The sequence below is a fragment of the Syngnathus typhle genome, linkage group LG12 (assembly GCF_033458585.1).
Source record: "Syngnathus typhle isolate RoL2023-S1 ecotype Sweden linkage group LG12, RoL_Styp_1.0, whole genome shotgun sequence".
NCBI classification, from domain to species: Eukaryota; Metazoa; Chordata; class Actinopteri; order Syngnathiformes; family Syngnathidae; genus Syngnathus; species Syngnathus typhle.
In genome coordinates, this window is record NC_083749.1 from 6834404 (window position 1) to 6852155 (window position 17752).

Sequence of the window (17752 nt, forward strand, 5' to 3'; positions counted from 1 at the left end):
CTATCCAATCACCCTTTTTGATCAAAATAACAAAACACTCATTCTAATTGAACTTGTTGGCCTGTCTGATGCCTTTAAAATAATCCTCTTACATTTTGTCATTTTGGCGTGTGCATGGTTGACTAAAACATTTCAGGAAATGCGCAATTAAAATGTGGAATGACTTGTGTCTGATGTGCGAGCCATATGAACGAGGTTTACGGTGGACCACAAGGTGCTGTCACGTCTAACTGACTAAGCGCTGTGGCTTCCGTTGGCATTACAGGACGTCGCAGGGCGAAGGAGCTCCCGCCGGGCCGCCGGCTGTCCGGCCTCTGCCTGCTCCGGGATTCCTCGTCTGTCTTAAATATGCCGGTTATTTTTAACTGCGGACGTCACGGATCCCAGCGCCGCCCTCCCCCTCTCCAATCCCTTTCTCTGCTACATTAATGTTTCCTCTCTGCCAGGAGGGGAAATGAAGGGGGAGCAGCACTTCCTGGTCACATGACACAGGCCAGGCAGCAGGAGGAGAAAGTTTATGCAGGCTTGGACTCTCTCACCGGGCATGTTTGCGATGCATCATCGAGGGAATGAGGGTACATCAGCAGACAGCGGGGGTGTGTGGAGACAGTGGTGATGATGGTGGGTGGGTGTTTGGGAGGGGATGTGGCCAGGATTAGAAGCCTCTAAAAAGCAAAGCCCCCGCGACTCCAGCGAGGCAAACGCTGTCTGTCGGACGTGGGAGAGTCAGGGACTTCCCATGAGCTCACCTTATTGATTCAACTTGGACGGCATCAAGGCTCACGGAAGTCGCAGAATTGATTTTTCTACGACTTCCAGCCTCCTTTAACCTTCATTTGTAAGTGAGAGTACTTCCCGTTCCTCGGCAGTGCTACGACACTCATCCCAAGGTGTGCCGAGATTGACAAATCACATTTGGGCCCGATTAAAATGGTTTTCAGGCCAGTGATGATGAAACAAAAAGCAATCGGCTAGGGAGATTTCTCTAAATCTGTGGACGCTCAAGTTGAAATGTGCCGCAATAGTAATGATAACAACGATGAAATATGTTCTTTTCCCAACCTGTTTTTTTTGCCACACTGGCTGACTTCCAAGTTGTTCTAATTATGAAACAATTGGTCCCGTAGGAAGTGATGTCAAGCAAATACATTTCTTCCAGGCTCCAACTGTCATTTAAGCTTTATAAACTGTACAGCCGATGTTTTAGGTCATATAAACATAGTTGTGGCAATGGTTAGCACATACATGTGCTCCACAGCTGAGAGGTCATAGGTTAGAATTTTGGCTTGGGCCTTCTTGTGTGGCTGTTGCTCCCGTGGTTGTGTGGGTTTTCTGCAGAGGCGTCAAATCCAGGTCGAGAAAGTAGAAACCTTGCCAGTTTGGTTTTAGAACCTGGATTTGACACCTTTGGTTTTCTGGCCACTTTCCAGCCGCCTCCACATCTAAAGATTTGAATGAACCTGATTCTTTCCTCATGAGGGAATTCAATTTCTTTACTTCAGCTCTATGCTTTTTGCAGCAAAGCCTCGACAGAACTCAGGAAGATCTAAAAAAATAAATAAATAAAAACTTTGGATGATATTTTTTTCCAAGTCAGCATCTGTTTTGACACAAAAAGTGCAAAAATGTTTGGATAAACTATGCGAGTGTAGATAAACATCAGGTTGGCTGGTTCGCGCCATTCTGGGCGTAGTTCTGCACTGACGTTGCAGTTACAGAAATAAACTTTCTTCAGTGGCTTACACGCATACCACTAATTAGCCTGACCTTTAGCATTTTCTCACCCTCCAATCAAGCTCACTAAGTATTCAATTATTCGATGTCTCTAAAAGATTACCCAGAGTGATTATCTTGTGGTGTGAGATGTGTGAAGAGCAAGTATTTTTTCCCTCCGTGATCTGATGCGGAAAATGCGAGGAATGACAATAGTTGATGTTAGACCTCTTCAATATTTTTGTACGTTATCAACAAGCGAACCCCGAGCTCCTTGATTGTGACGTGAAATAGAACGATAGCCAGTGAGGAAACGAACCAAGCATAAATCGAGGCGCCGGAACAAAACTTCGCCTTAAATTGAGGGTCCCCTAAATTAACGACCCTTTACAAGCTCATTAATGGCTTCTCTTGCCAAGTCAAGTCACCGGCTAACGACAAAAACAGAAAACGAGACAATCACATGAGGCCTCTCTTAACATATCCAGCCATGTGACTTGGCTATCCGGCAACTCAATCCGAGCGGCGCCTGAAGCCAGCAAAGCGGTTATCGTTCGTTAAATGTTGCCATTATTCTTCCCGGGGCCAGCATGCATGCTTCCATTAAAAAAAAAAAAGTTTCCTCCAGAGCAACATATGAACAATCCAATTTGAAAAAAAACAAACGATGTTAAAGCTTGCCAGTAAAGCGAAACCACAGCTTTATGACGTTAGCAAGGTTCCTATGGAAACATACGAGGATTCAAGTTGTGCTTCTGCAAGAGATCACAATTCCCAGATCCAGAGGCGGGCTGATCAGGTGTCGACGTATTCCCGATGCAGCTCTGCTGTTACGTTTTGACTTGATTGATCGGAGACGTTGGAATTCTGGAGAGTTTTTCCAGCTCCAAATCATCTGCGGACCATCTCCAAGTGGCATTATGATATGCTGACATTCATGTGATAATTGTTGTCAGATTGCGGCCTGCGTATGAGGCCCTGCACGTTCCAGAGCAGGCGCGGTGGACTTGCCTGTTTTCCCGTTGGGAGAACTTGGGAATGTGTGACCTTTTTCATGTATTCCCATTTCGTTCCAGGTTTGTCTGGAAACATGCCGCCAAGTTGGGGGCGACCGCTCTTGGGGATGAGGTGGCACGTGGACAATAACAACAGAAAACGTGGGTATGTAATGGGAACATGTTATGAAAATTTGACTTCCTAATTGCTTGTATACAAATAGTTGAGTCCCTGGAGTGACTGCCCGCCCATTAAGTGTGAAATTACATAACCAAGTCATCCAGGCCAGAAAGTTTGCAGTGCATGCTGATAACTGAGCCGGATTTGAGCATTTTCCCTCTTCTAATTAAAGTCAGCAAAAGCGTGATTCTCCTCAATTGTCTTAAATATGCTATATGTTATTTTTAACTGCCTCATGAGATTTGAATGCGCTCTACAGTTTAATATAAAATTCCAATTCAGGCTTAAAACATGAGAACCCAAAATTTGCAACTATTAGCTACTCCCGAAGTGCACACGCTGAAGTTAAGGGGGGCCAGTGTGATTAAAGTTTGCTTGGCACAGAGTGCCCTGAAAAAGACTGATTTCAACAGGACTGTTTAGAGTGTAGGTAAAGTGTACTGCACTCTAATTTGTGCACATTTGGTTATTTAGACCAAAGCATGTCAAACGGATATTACTAAGACACCAGGGACCTGCTTTAAATGGTTAAAAATAATGGCAGAAAAAAAATACTGTCTCCTTAAATGTGTTGATGCAGCAGAAAGATCTACAGTTTAGACCTTGCAATAAATCCGACGGTCAATAAGAGAGCCGAAACATCAACAATATTTCTTCCAACCACTAAGGTATAAAGATTAACGTTTTCACATAAATCTGACGTCTAAATCTTCACTTTTCATTCCCCCGTTCTATATTTATTACAGTACAGTATACCTTCAGTAATGGGCTAGCGAGCTCACTTTGTACGTAATAGGACATGGCATTTTGCGGTAACCTTAATCAAACTACAAATTATCTCAGGCGGATGGTCCCCGCTGGAACGTTGAGCAAAAGGCAATCGCTTGACAGGCTCAATTTAAGTGATTGCCTCTCTGCTTTGACGTATTATTGACATCATGCGGAGGAGGAGGATAGGGAGTTTTAGGGGGGTTTTGGGGGTTATTCAAACCAGATGGGCCACCAGTTAGTGAACTCAATCGTGGTGTCGCAGAGTTTTGGCTCAAAGAAATACTTAAACATGGAATACAATGTCGTAAAATAGACCTTCCTGGCGCAACTTATACCACTTATAATCATTTGATACTTTTCCAACCGTCGTTTAAAAATGTGAAGCTAATGAGAAAATATATTACAATGTTAGGCATCCTGATCACTATGGAATCAATTATTTTAACAGAAATCTTAATCCTGATTTTAATGAATATTTTCCTTGCTTATTGAAAAAAATACGACATCAATAAAAAAAATACGATTTTTGTTTTCCTTCTGGGATTTACTTAATTTCACCTAATGTCAAACAGGCTTATTACTGCTTAACTAATTTTTTCTACAGTTTTATCTTAAATCAATGTTCACAGATATAATCAAACATTTGATTTCTTTACTAATGTGAAAAAAAGTTTTCCCCTTTTATCAAAACAAAGCATATGTATAAATTAAAATTTTAAATATTCAACAATAGTCGCATCCTAACCCATTCCTGCTCTCACGTTGTTTTCACATGCAGCGTTCTGAGTCAAGATGACTAACATGTCACTCTTGCAACCTGTAAACGGCCATTATCTTTGGAAATGTTCAGCGCAACAGATTTTTTGATTGCCTTCCACTGTGCTCCTTTCTGGTCATAATAGTGAAACAATATCATTGTCATTCGTGACTGTTGAAAATAGTGGCTTAAAGGGTTGAGAAATTCGCTAAATATAAAGACAAGACACATATTTGGCAATTCTGACTATAAACTTGCTCGCGGCTATGTTTTTAGTGAAGTTCTAATCATCAGCGGATGTGCTTTGAACTACAGAAATTACTAAAATACATCGTACAGACTCCACACCAATAAACCCAGTTTAAAATCGATTAACTGCCAGCCCGAGATTCTAGTCTAGTTAGAAGTCTACTTTGAGCAGGGTTTCATTTTTATAAAAGTAAAAGACAAACTTTAGTTTGGCGAATGGGCCAAGGTGGTTAGTGGGTAGCAGTTAGCAGCGGCAGCGAAAACCCTGATAATAAATTAAAGATGGGTCATAGCGGTGCATCTGATGCGCTGCCTTGTGGCTGGCTACCAGAGCCTTCGGGAAATTTGACATGACATCTCTCTTATATTTGCATGCTAAATCTTCCAACGCTAGCCAGGGACTCGGGATTGCGTAGCTTAGCGTTTGGCGCGGCGGCTCCAGACCACAAACAAACAAAAACTGCTCGAAGAACTCGCCAGCGTTGTCATAGCTAGTTTGGAAAACTGCATTTGAACGTGTTCAAAGGCTTTGACGGCTTTTGCTACGTTTGCCATGTTTTGCAATGTGGATGCTAGGCTAAGCTAACAACAAATCATCAATCTTTTAATTTTGAACTTTCATGTTAAAAATGTCAGACTATCGCTACTGACTTTTGAGTATGAAATAAATTAAAAGATCACATGGAAATCATTAGCACTGAATATGCAAATACAATCAAAAGACAAACAGATGGAAGCCAAGCACAAATCAATATAAGTGTAATGCAGCAGTGAATTACAGTAGAAATCTCCTCGCTCATAAATGTTCATAAAACACGACAAACCCATGGCAACATTTACCAGAGTTGGCCATTGACTAAAAAAAATACAATTCATCTTTAACATGAAGGTCATGACAACCCTTGGAAGATGTAAAATTATTTTTTATTATTCACTCTAGAATTGGAGACGTTAGTCATTGTTATTCAGATCACGGAAACTGATGCAACAAGCATGTGACATCAGTAAGTGAACAGGCGTGTAAAAGAAATATTTAACTTGTGCGTGGACTGTTTCATTAATAAATATGACTGATTCATAGACATTCAGTCATATTAACTTTATTGCTGTGTTGCATCACACCGGAGTGACTATAGCATGCTGTCGAAATCAAAATCAGAGCGATTACAGGACAGCCAATGTGTATTGTTGTCGTTATTGTGTTATGACGACAACATGGTAAATACTGTACATCTGGCAGGATAGTATCTCACAGCTAGCACGTCAGACTCAGGTTCTGGGCTTGAATCCTAGGGGTTTTCCAGGTACACTGCTTCCTCCTCCCACATTCTAAAAAAACATGCCTGGTAGATTCATTCACGAATTGAAATTGTCCGTAGGTGTGAATGGTTGTTTGTCTATATTGTATGTAGCCTTAATAGTTATGTTAGATCTGATGCTAGAATTGAAGCATTTTTGTCTTTTAGTCATTTTGTTTTTCAGTGCCACAGCAAAGTTCATACAAAATTACTACTTTACGTTAGCTCTGACGTTAGTCGAGTGTTGGAACAAATATCCTAGACAAAAACGAGGACGAGTATAGTTGCTTATTACTGACTGTTACACTGATTTTAAGTTGCAATTTTGCAATGAGCTCGCAAACTATCATCTCTTAGCATCATCACTGTGCTGCTTCACTGTAACTTTTACTTGTAAAAAAATATTATTTTTTGACACCAATTACGGTTTCAGTTTGAGTGACACGTAAATGAGGATAATTACAACGGAACACATCCAATGTTTTCTCATGTTACTATTACAAAAAAAATCTATGCACCTGACTTTTAAATGACGTACATGACGACGTGACCCCGTCGCACTCGGACGTATGCAAGCTCACGTCTTCGTTCGACGTCTTCGGGGAGGAAAAAGTGACGACGTGGAGATGTGTGCTAGCCGGTGTGTTAGCGTAAAAACACTGGCTCTGTGTGTGTGTGCCACGAGGGGAAAAATACAACTTGTTGTTTGTGTTGGACCCTACAAATGACGCTGTCACTGCGTTCGGAGTAAGAAAAAAAACGAAGGCGACTATTTAAAGTACCGGATGCGCTATCAATGGAGGCTTTTATTCATGGCTGCCTTTTATTTGGGCATAATGAGCGTCTTTGGGCTTGTTTTGTCGTGATGGACTTCAGGAGTTTTGGCAATCCAAACAAGCATGTGCGAATGAAGCGTCATTTCCATCACCTGTGTTGTACCACATCCTACGTATGAGTCCGCTTCAAACACCTTCCAAGGTATTTTTAGAAGAAAAAAAAAATCAGCTTCATACGTCAAACCCTTTCAGCTCATGATGGATTTAAAAATACATAATAATAATAATTAAAACTGCGAGCACCATTTTTTTCCTGGCGAATCGTCAAAATGATCATCAAACTTTGACATGATATAATTTTGGGCATGGGTCCTTAAGACTTTTTTATGCGTCCTGTTATGATAGGTATGGCCACCCAACTTTGTGTCCATCAGTGAAAGAGGTGTTGGGAGACTAATGTTTTTTAACCTTTTAACAAGAATCCTCAAACTAATCATCTAACTTTACCGCTGTGCTCCGCCCACGTTTGGCCAGGCAAAACTGAATTATTTAAAGTACTGTTTTTGATTGACGTTTAACTGGATGAAAGTTTTCAAATTTATCCCAAATTTTCAACTTCCTTGTTCAATATGTCTTGGGGTCCTCTGTTCTGTTATGATCAACACGGTGAGCAAGTTTTGTGTCATTCATTAAAATTGGCGTCACAAGTTTATTTTTCCAACTTTCCGAGAATCCTAGAACTTTGACGCCATACATGCGCCCACATTCGGTGGTGTAGGCAAAGAAAGCGCCACAATTAAGCGTTGCCCATCTGTCTTGTACAACTGCTTCCAAGTGGGCCTCATTTGCTTTATTCCCACTAGGACTTCATCAAGTACGAGCCCTGGAGTTCGTCTCAAAAGGCTGCCTCAAATCAAAATGGTGGATGTTTGGTTTACTTTTTAATGTCTGAGGCCTTGAGACTTTTTCACACATCCTGTTGTGATAGACATTTTTCATTCAAATCAAAACGTTATTAGACAATGTTCAATTAGTTCAGGATGCCTGTTGTCCTTGCATTGGCTCTGTTTTAGGATCCAGTGCAACATTTTACACTCATTTCCGTATTTGGTGTCATTTTATTGTCTTGCTAGGTCAGAGAGGTCAGTTGACCGCCTTTTAACTCAATGCCTTTATGTCCCTCACACAAGATTAAAAACAAAAGGCCTTGCAGACCATTGCCCTTGGAATGTACTTCCCTTTGAACGGGCTCTTCAGGGATTTTTTTATTGAAGACAAGTAAAACACATTGGTGTATACTGTAATGCCAGTAAAATTAGACTGTTTTAAATTCTATCGATTTGAATATAAATCGCTTATTTGTACTAGGCCGTCAAATGTTACAAGTCTGTATTTTCTTTTCTCTTCTATATTATTACTATTATACTGTTTTGGCTGTGGCAAGCTAAATGCAAGCATTGGGGTAGAGTCAAGACAGTCAAAAGACAAATACACCGATTTCACGGCAATCAAAGATTTTGCATGGGAAAAATCACACCCCAAAATGTCATTGGATTGTTTTGACTCGAACCAGTGGTTTCATCATTTTTACACAAAAGTTGCTCAAGTTTTTGATGGCAACCGTTTCACCCTGTGACGGATTATTTCTATTTCCACAACTTTCTATGGGAATAACCAGGGCTAAAACATCATTGCAATCTCAGAGGTTATGCTGTATTGCTAAATACACTGAGTGATTCTTTAGCCCATTTAATCAGATCTATCTAAAGAAACTTTACACATGCATCCCACGCTTGGATCCGGCTTGTGTAACTGCCTGTCAAACTTCTTTTTTTTTCTTCTCCTTCTTCCTCGCCTTTTTTATTTTAATGCGTCACCGCAAAGTTGCAGAAGGGCGGGAGAGCCCGTGCGTGTGTGTGTGTGTGTGTGCGTAAGGGGGTGCACCCTCCCCTCCCTGTGTGAGTCATTGTGATGTGTGCGTAAGCAAACCGGAGTAGTATTCCATTGCTCGTGCCATTATGATGCCGCTTGCGTGTTTATTGTCACCGTGCCGCCAGGCTGCCGTAAACCTTGGCTCACTGTAACTTTTGCCTCACATTAATTTTTGAACAAGATTGGCACATTGGCCCAAAGAGAAGCATGCGTTGGAAAGAGAAAGACGAATAATTTGGTACTCGGTCGTTCGTTGAAGGGCCGCTTGAGTGTTTGGGTCTCTGTAGTATTATGTCAGCCCTGAAACCTTATTAAGCCCGCAAGTAGGGTGTTAGCTCCATTATAACGTCACACTGCAGCCATGCCAGCAATACAGCGCGACAAAGCATTCTAAATCTGACTGTGGAACCCAAATCGAATGTGGTCCATGTCTAGCTCAGAGTTTGGAGGTACAGGATTCAATGAAGGCAGTGTAGTCTGCCTCACAGCCGAGAAGCTCTCTGACTCTTTAATAGTCAAACAGTTTAAAGCGATGAAAATGTCACCGCTACGCTTAGTCTTTTACACTTTTACGTGTCATTTCCAGCAGTAAGAGCCGCACATCCAACAGTCCCCCCATAAATATGCACTCCATTTCAAAATGTGGCCAGCATAGGAATAATTTTGGGTGACTGTAAATTATTGTAGCCCACGTTGCTTAAAAAAACATTTCACGGGGAAAAAAGTCAAAACGAGGAAGTGCGTTTCATGCTTTTTCCGAGCTATTTCATTCTCGGACCCTTGTGTAAAAAAACTTTTGAGCTTTTATGGTTCTGCAAATACGGCCAAGCCCAATAAAAATTCAATATAAAAATGCTCCACTTAAACATTAAACTCATACGTATAAAGCAGCAGACTTGAAAATATAGCCCACAATTATTCATATGACGGCCATACGCTAAAAGCGACTTTTTATTTGATAATATATTGTATAAAAACAGAAAAAAGGTGTCAAAAGATGGTAAGAATGTCAGACAGTCATTAAGAGATTAACCTGCTGAGTCCATTTGAACGCCTTTTGCTAATAGATAAATAGACCTTCAGAGGGATCTAAGTTTTTTTTTTAATGCATGGTGTGAACGAGTTCTCTGCATGTGAATATCATTTTATAATTTTATGAACCCCTCCAAAATTGACAAACTATTAAAGTAGGGGAAGATTTAAAAATTATGATGGTTCATTCTGAAAATGCACTTTATGCTAAAAGATACCCATTCACCACATTAAAAAAAACTAACTGGAAATCTGCTTGGCTAAAAAATGCAGTTTTAGCATTTTTATTTTCTTACACGTCTCTCGAAACATCAAAATTAGTATTTGTCATTCTCTGGGCCAATTAGATGTTTATCGCTGTGTTCCTATGCCACTCGTTCCATGAACGTCACCAAAACATGGTCAGGACCTCATGATGCTAGCCCGGATAATCAGATCAACTTGTAAAAGCGCCACAGTGACAAAAAAAGAAGAAAAGTGCACCTTTAGTCGCTTCTCAAAGCGACCTTGTGTACCCGCCGTGTAAAGGTCCGCTTCTAAAATACACACTGGAGTGTAATCATCATGGTCAGCGGCATCTAATTGACTCGCTACATGGCGTACCGGGCCAGTGTGCTCATTATACGACCATTTCCTGTTGTGGGTTCACCGATGAGTGATAAGCACAAAGATAGAGTTTATGTCTTTGGTAATTGCTGGCACCCATTCCAACAGAGGGAAAAGTGTCTAGGGATAGAGGCAGCTTTTGTGGATTAAGACTGTCTGCAGCTTGTACTTTTTCATGTGAACCTCATAATAGGGCAAGAGAGGCTTGTTCTCCCTGAACCTAAACATTTGAATTTAGTTCAAAAAGCAACTTTTGTGACTTTAGTGGAAACCTGCTTTTGTTATATACTCGTCCCAGGACCAAAATGTTAACCTACTTTCGCCCCATATCACAGGATGCACTCAGGAAGGGAGGAGCCGGCTGGAGATTGAGCCCGGTCGGCTCACGTCGCTTATTGAGGCGGGAGACGGGTGACCTCGGAGGGGGCGGCGTCCCCTTCAACCTGATATTATGTAACCCGGTTCCCCGGTTGGCGAGGAAACGCCGAGGACAGACACATCGACCCGTCCTTCTTTCGCAAGGGAGGGCGACTGTTTAGACAGGTCGCAGCTTGGATCTGAATTAGCAGGAAGGAAAGCAAAAGGGAAGGGAGCGACGGATAAGAACGCTGCTACTTGGTTTAGTTTAGCCTCTTGACCGCGACTGAATCGTGCATCTTGTAGCAGCGGTCCAGAGCGTTTTTTTGAACAAAGGTTAGGTTTCACGTAAAGCAATGGAGAGACCAGGGAGTCTTTTTAGCCCTCAGCAGAACTTCCTTAAGAGTCCATGAACATTGATTGTTCCCTGGTTGGAGCAAAAAAAAAAGATAGCTCAATCCATAAGGATTTTTCTTTGGGCACTGATTTCAGACACCAGACGGGTACTTGCTATGGATCTAGAAATCAGCGAATCCAAGAACGTATTTCAAGGAAATTTAGAGTATTTACTTTTAGGCCCAAGAAAAATGTTACATTAGTCCAATAGTTACCTAACCGTACACTTCACAATGAAATCCCCTTTTGTTGTTCAAAGAGAATCCAACAAAAGGAAGTGAAAGTAAATGTCGTGTTTTGCTTTCTGCTCTTTTGATTGGCCTTGTCGTTGTGACATTGAAACATTCCTCAAAGTGCTCTGCCCTCTCTTTTGTTGTCTGCTGTCTAACAGGTGACTGGCAAGCACTTCTTGTTTGTCTGCCCGAGGCAAAGGGGTGGCTCAGTCTGGCCATAAAAAGATAATTACTGTAACAGGAAGTTGGGTTTAGACATCATCAAACAGTGACATACTTAATATCTGAATCTCTTCACCTGCCCTCGTTGCATTCCACCATTCACTCTTCAAAATGTCTCCCAAGTACAGTATGTGTGCCCTTGTTAAGGTCCCCGACTCCTTCTGGTACCGAACCACCAGACAGCACACCATCTATTCAGCCACAGTGGGATGCGGTGGCCATTGCCAAACATTTTGACGTGCGAATGGCAAGGGATGCAAATTAATTAGCATCTGGCACAGGATCAAACAGCGCCGCCTGGCCTAAAAGTCTGTCATTTTCAGTTTCAAGTGAGCACAGGCTGAGCACCCCCCCTTTAGTCTCAAATTGATGTTTTGGTAGCTGTTACTTCATGCAGGTGCTTGACCTTCAGAGTGCAAAATGCTGTTTTTGCAGACATTTCTTTGAGCTCACCGAAACTGAAAATGCAGTTCAGTGGTTTACAAAAAAAAAAGAGTTAATAAATAATGGACGACTTGGTCCAACTGTGACAATAACTAGACAGCAATGTTGATAGCTAGGGGGGATTTAGGACCTGGTGGCCATGGAGGGAGTGCCTGAGCCTTCGTCCCTTTCTTCGCATATTATTTTTCTTTACTTTACAAGCCAGCACAGTATCGGTTCATAGACCATAATCTGGATTCATTCTCCTGGGTTCATTGCAGGAGAGTAGTCCAAACAATGGGAACCACCATCATCTCGCAAATACACAGTCTGAACTGTATCAGCAAAGCAGTCCGTTTACTGTAACATATTTTTTTGATTTTTTCTGAAGGCGTACATGAGATTCGAGAAAAACATACAAGTTTTAATCTGCGCAGACTAACACTGCAGGCGAGACCGTCTCACTTTCATATAAACATTTTACCATTGTGCTGCCCAGCGTTGTTTTACTGATCTGCGCCAATACTGGCAGTTATTTTTCTTTCTTTGACGCTGGGCTCCTAAAGTGGAGGCTTATAAAAGTCAATTACACGTCTATAAAGCTAACTTGTGGGGTTTGCGAACCCATGTTTGCGATTGCGTCATCGCGGCAGGGAAAAGAAAATCCAAATTATGTAACCTAACGTAGTCGCAGTAAGCAGGCTAGCCCAAACTGCTTGCTTCCCACGATCTAGTTATCTCGGCTGGATTTATTTTGCAGGTCCAAGTACGCAATACTGATTTAATGCTAAATCTAATATTTTTGGCCGTTGACATTTTTTTTTTTTTTTTCCCCCCCCAAATCGGGTGGGAATTTTCTTGTGGAACAAGATGACTTCTTCAAAAAGTGCTGTTTGGAATGTTGAGCATTTTGAAGTTAGTCTTAGTGAGCAGAGACGAAAAAAAAGAGATGTTGGTATTTTTGGTATTTGTTAAATAGGTTTCTATGAACCTCTGTATTTTCTCATGGAAATTGCAGACTTTTATCAAATGTAGGAGGATTTGAAATGTTGAATTTCTCCAATGTTTTGGCTCGTGAAAAAAATGAGCTGAATATTTAACACATTTTATTTAATCTATTTAGTCTGGACTTATTCTTCCCCCTTATTGATTCATAAATGAGGGTAACCGTGACAATCCACTAGTTGTCATCAAAAACTACTTTGTTGATTTAATGATGGCCACACCTATGATATAACATATTTCAACCTTGCTTTTGCTGTGCTTCGGATTTACGACAGGCGTTTTTCTAAATGTTTGTTTTTCTTTGGCCTGACGTGCGTATGCGTCACTGATCGATGTACTTTGTCGTCGTCAAAATTGTATTGATAAAGAATATCCAATGAAGTCGATCTCTGACTAATACATTTACACTGCAGTCGCATTGGCACAAGTCAAATTCATACCGGATTTTGATCCACATTTGGAAGATTCCAGTCCGAAGATATCAAATTTCACTCCGTTTTTTGTCCTCTATTCATTTTGCCATGTTGCATATTTGCATTGTCCTGCTTGCAAGGAATTAATTTATTTTGGCCATGCAGTGTTAATGTAGCCTGAGAGACTGAAACAGGAAAATAAATACTACCATAATTTAATGATGACTATTAATGATCCTTTATTTCCGGGTTCTCTCGCCGCCTGTTTTAAACAGCAGCTCTTTGAAACGGCAAACTTGTTGGGCCTGACGTCTACACCTGTATTCAAATTAATTTGTGATTTAATTGTTCCAATAGGTAGTAGTTACTTAATCAAATCAATTTAATCACTTACTTAATCACTTCCCTAATTCCAATCTTAGAATCGCCAATCTCACGTGTTTTTTCTTTTTATGCTAACATAACACATCCCAATTGTGTCACTTGAGAGCAAAAAAAACCACATGTAATCCTTTTGGTTTTGTTGAGTTTGACAGTATCCTTCAGTTGAGCTCAATACACGTTGGGAAACACTGACCTAAAGAATGCAATGTAAAAAAGTCTTTTTGTCCTTGACTTGTACCACAACATATTTTTTCCCCTTGTCACTCCTTGTGACAATAAAAGTGATGTTAACGATGACCTACTTATGTGCTTTCACCCACTCGTGACTCACCGGCAATCCTAAAACAGGTTTCCCCGTTCTTCTGCCGTGACTTCACCCACGTCCGACTTGCCGCTATATGCCCTTTCTCCTACAGGACGGTAAATTACTCGCTCTATTCTGAGCAAGCACGGCACAGTATCGTCGTGTCCTACGTCACACGTGCCCTCGGCCACCTTCTTTTGTAACTTTGTTGTCTGCATTGCTATATCTCTTGAGGCCCAATGGACTGCGTGGGAGGATTGGGCTGCAATTTACTGCCACAAGGAGGCTGATCAAAGTCCAAGAAACAGAAGCAGCACCTTACCTTTACAGGGACGGGACAGTGGAAAAAACATGTTTGCGGAATCTACTGTGTTTCGTCATTTTATTGCAGACTCGCTGTCTGGAAGTGGCACTGAAGTTTCCGTTGACCTACATTGTCTGCATAGCAAAAGAGATGCCCTTTGTACCTTAAAGTGGAATTATGCTCAATTGTGACATCCCAAGAGGGTCAAGATGAAGAATTTGAAACATCTTTCGGACTTCAGCCATTAAGACCCTGTTAATTAAGTGTAGCACTCAGTAGGACATACCTCACCCAAGGCTAAACTATCCAAGCCCTCATCATGTGACATGAAAGAGAATATGTTGACTATGATGAAAAGTGTATTCCTGAAACCCGAGCCACAACCAATTGGCACACGCACTTACACTCACTATCAAAAAATGTGAAATGTACTTAAGTTTAACACACAGTAACCCCAATCACAACAGAAACTGAACCAATGCAACTGGTCATCAGCTTTACCAACCAACATGCAATCACAGTTATTGTCAGTTACAGGCCACCAAACACAAACCCCACAGATTATATTAATAATCTATCCAATATTATAAAAAATATAAAAACAAAAGAATATATCCTAATTGGCGACCTGAACGTAGACTACAAAGACAAATCATCCAAACCTCTAAAAAGCATGGCAGAAAAATTAGGACTCCACCAACTGATAAAAGAACCAACCAGAATATGTCACACTCGCAGCTCTATTCTTGATCTCATCTTCACCAATCAACCTGCAAAATATAGCATATCAGGCGTCATCCACGTAGCTGTATCAGACCATTCTCTCATATACACAGTTAGGAAAACACTGCACTGAAATTGTATAGGTCAATAAAAACTATTGAAAATAAAACAGCTCTCACACATCTTAGAAATAAATGCACCTTAGAGATAAGTAAGGCTAAAACCACTTACTTCCAGAAGCAAATCACTCAGGCCACCATGAACCCCAAAATCCTCTGGCAGACACTAAAATCCATCACTGGGCAAACTCATGAAAATACAAACAGCAACATACAAATATCTTTACAAAATACACTCACTACTGATCAGGAACAGATTGCAAATGCATCTAATAATTACTTCATCACCTCTATTAAAGAACACTTTGATCCTCCGTCTCCACCCACACCCATAACTCCCTCATCAGACAAATTAACCTTTTCTGAGATTACGCTCTCAGAGTTATCCAGTATTCTCAGCTCACTCAATAACTCAAAGGCCAAAGACATATATGAACTAAACACAGACTTTTACAAAACCCATGCCAGTAGCTTCCTACCCCTAATCCTCCATTTAATCAATCTCTGCATAAGACCTTCCATATTTCCGACTGCGTGGAAAAAAGCAAAAATTACCCCCATATTTAAATCAGACGACCGAACAACCCTATTCAACTACCGTCCCATATCAATCCTCCCACCTATATCAAAACTTTTAGAAAAAACCCTGTCAAAACAACTTATAGAACATCGCGAAACAAAAAACCTTCTCAACAATTCACAGTTTGGCTTCCGATCAGCTCGTTCCACACTATCTGCACAGCTACTACTCACAGAATATATACGCACTTCTCTTAATAAAGGCCACATCACAGGAGCAGTCTATGTAGATTTCCGTAAAGCCTTTGACACAGTTAATCGCCAAATACTCCATAACAAACTAGCTTCCTTTCATCTCTCCCCCTCAGTGCTAACTATGCTCTCTTCATACCTCTCGGATAGAATCCAGGTTGTTAATATTGGTCAGGCCACATCTACTCCATTACCATCTCCCACTGGTGTTCCCCAGGGCAGCACACTGGGCCCATTATTATTCATTATGTACATCAATGACATGCCTAACATATGCAAACAAACTCAAATCATATTATATGCTGACGACACAGTTATTTTCACCTCAGATTCGAACATCGAAACCATAAACTCTGAACTTACTTCTGATCTCCAGCTAAATTAATTAAAAACGGACTAAATTTCACCCACCATTTTTTTTACAGTGATTTTTCATAATTTTGCATAGTAGGTTTTGCATAACCGTGCTAACAAGACAATGATTACAACATCGCTTGGGGGAAAGAAAACCTCTTTAGCACCGATGTAGTATGTACGTGTATATATATATATATATATATATATATATATATATATATATATATATATATATATATATATATATATACACATACACACACACACACAGTATACACATTCATATATCTAACTATATAGTATATATACGTGTATATATATATATATATATATGTATATATATATATTATTTATTTATTATATTTATGTTTATTTTATTTTTTTATATTTACACACACACACACACACACACAAGCGCACACACGCACTATTTGGAATTTTACTATTCAGTGCTCAGTTCAGTGAACAGTGAATCAATAGTACCTCTGCTGGTGGCAGACCCAAATTTCATCATGATTAATCAACTCCACACAATGAAGTGAATTTCTTTGACGGATTATATGTCCACCTAGAGTAGCTTGTTTTGTTGTTAGCAACATTTACGCAAATATAGTCTAACTTTTGCTGCATGTTCAACTTTTTCCCCTGGACTTCCCTCATCTTTTCCTTTCACGACACAAACGTAACAGCGAGGGTCCGTCCAAACATCTGATTGAGTGCACAAAGCCTCAGTGGACTCACTGCATACTTGCGCCCTGCCCTAACACACACACACACACACTCAGAGGCGCACGCACACACAATAAAACATTCCCCTTCTCAGCTGCTTGTCAGGCTGCCACGCCCGACCCTCATGACATCAGCCTGTGATGTCATCAAGGGACCAGCGGCATCCAGTGCAACTTCATCATCAACAGCATCATCACCATCCTCATCCTCATCATCATCATCCTTTGGCAATGGTGGACGAGCTCGGATGGGAGGCAGCTGGATTTTAATGACTCCTTCACACATGTCAGTGTGTGCGTGCATGGGTGCATGTGACATATGTGTTTTGGATTACAAGGACGTATTTTGGGGACTGGTTGGTCCCGATAATAACATTTGCAGTTTGTGTGACTGTGTGTATGCATACATGTGTGTATGTGCAGGTATTTTTAGTCTCACGGGGACAAAGTTTGGGGACTAGACTCTGCCTTCTTTTTTTCTATTACACTATATCTCTTCCATGTTGCACTGAAGGCTCAAAAGTTTAAATTTGGACTTACCTGTATACTGTAAACCTATCAAAATTCACGACAGGCTGCAAGTGATGATCCATGTGGTGCACTGTTTATTTGTGTGAGTGTGTATGCCTGCGCGTGTGCGTCAAAAAGGGGCCAAAAGGCGCAATTAGGCTAATTCTATCAACATGACTGTGGCTTTCCTTTG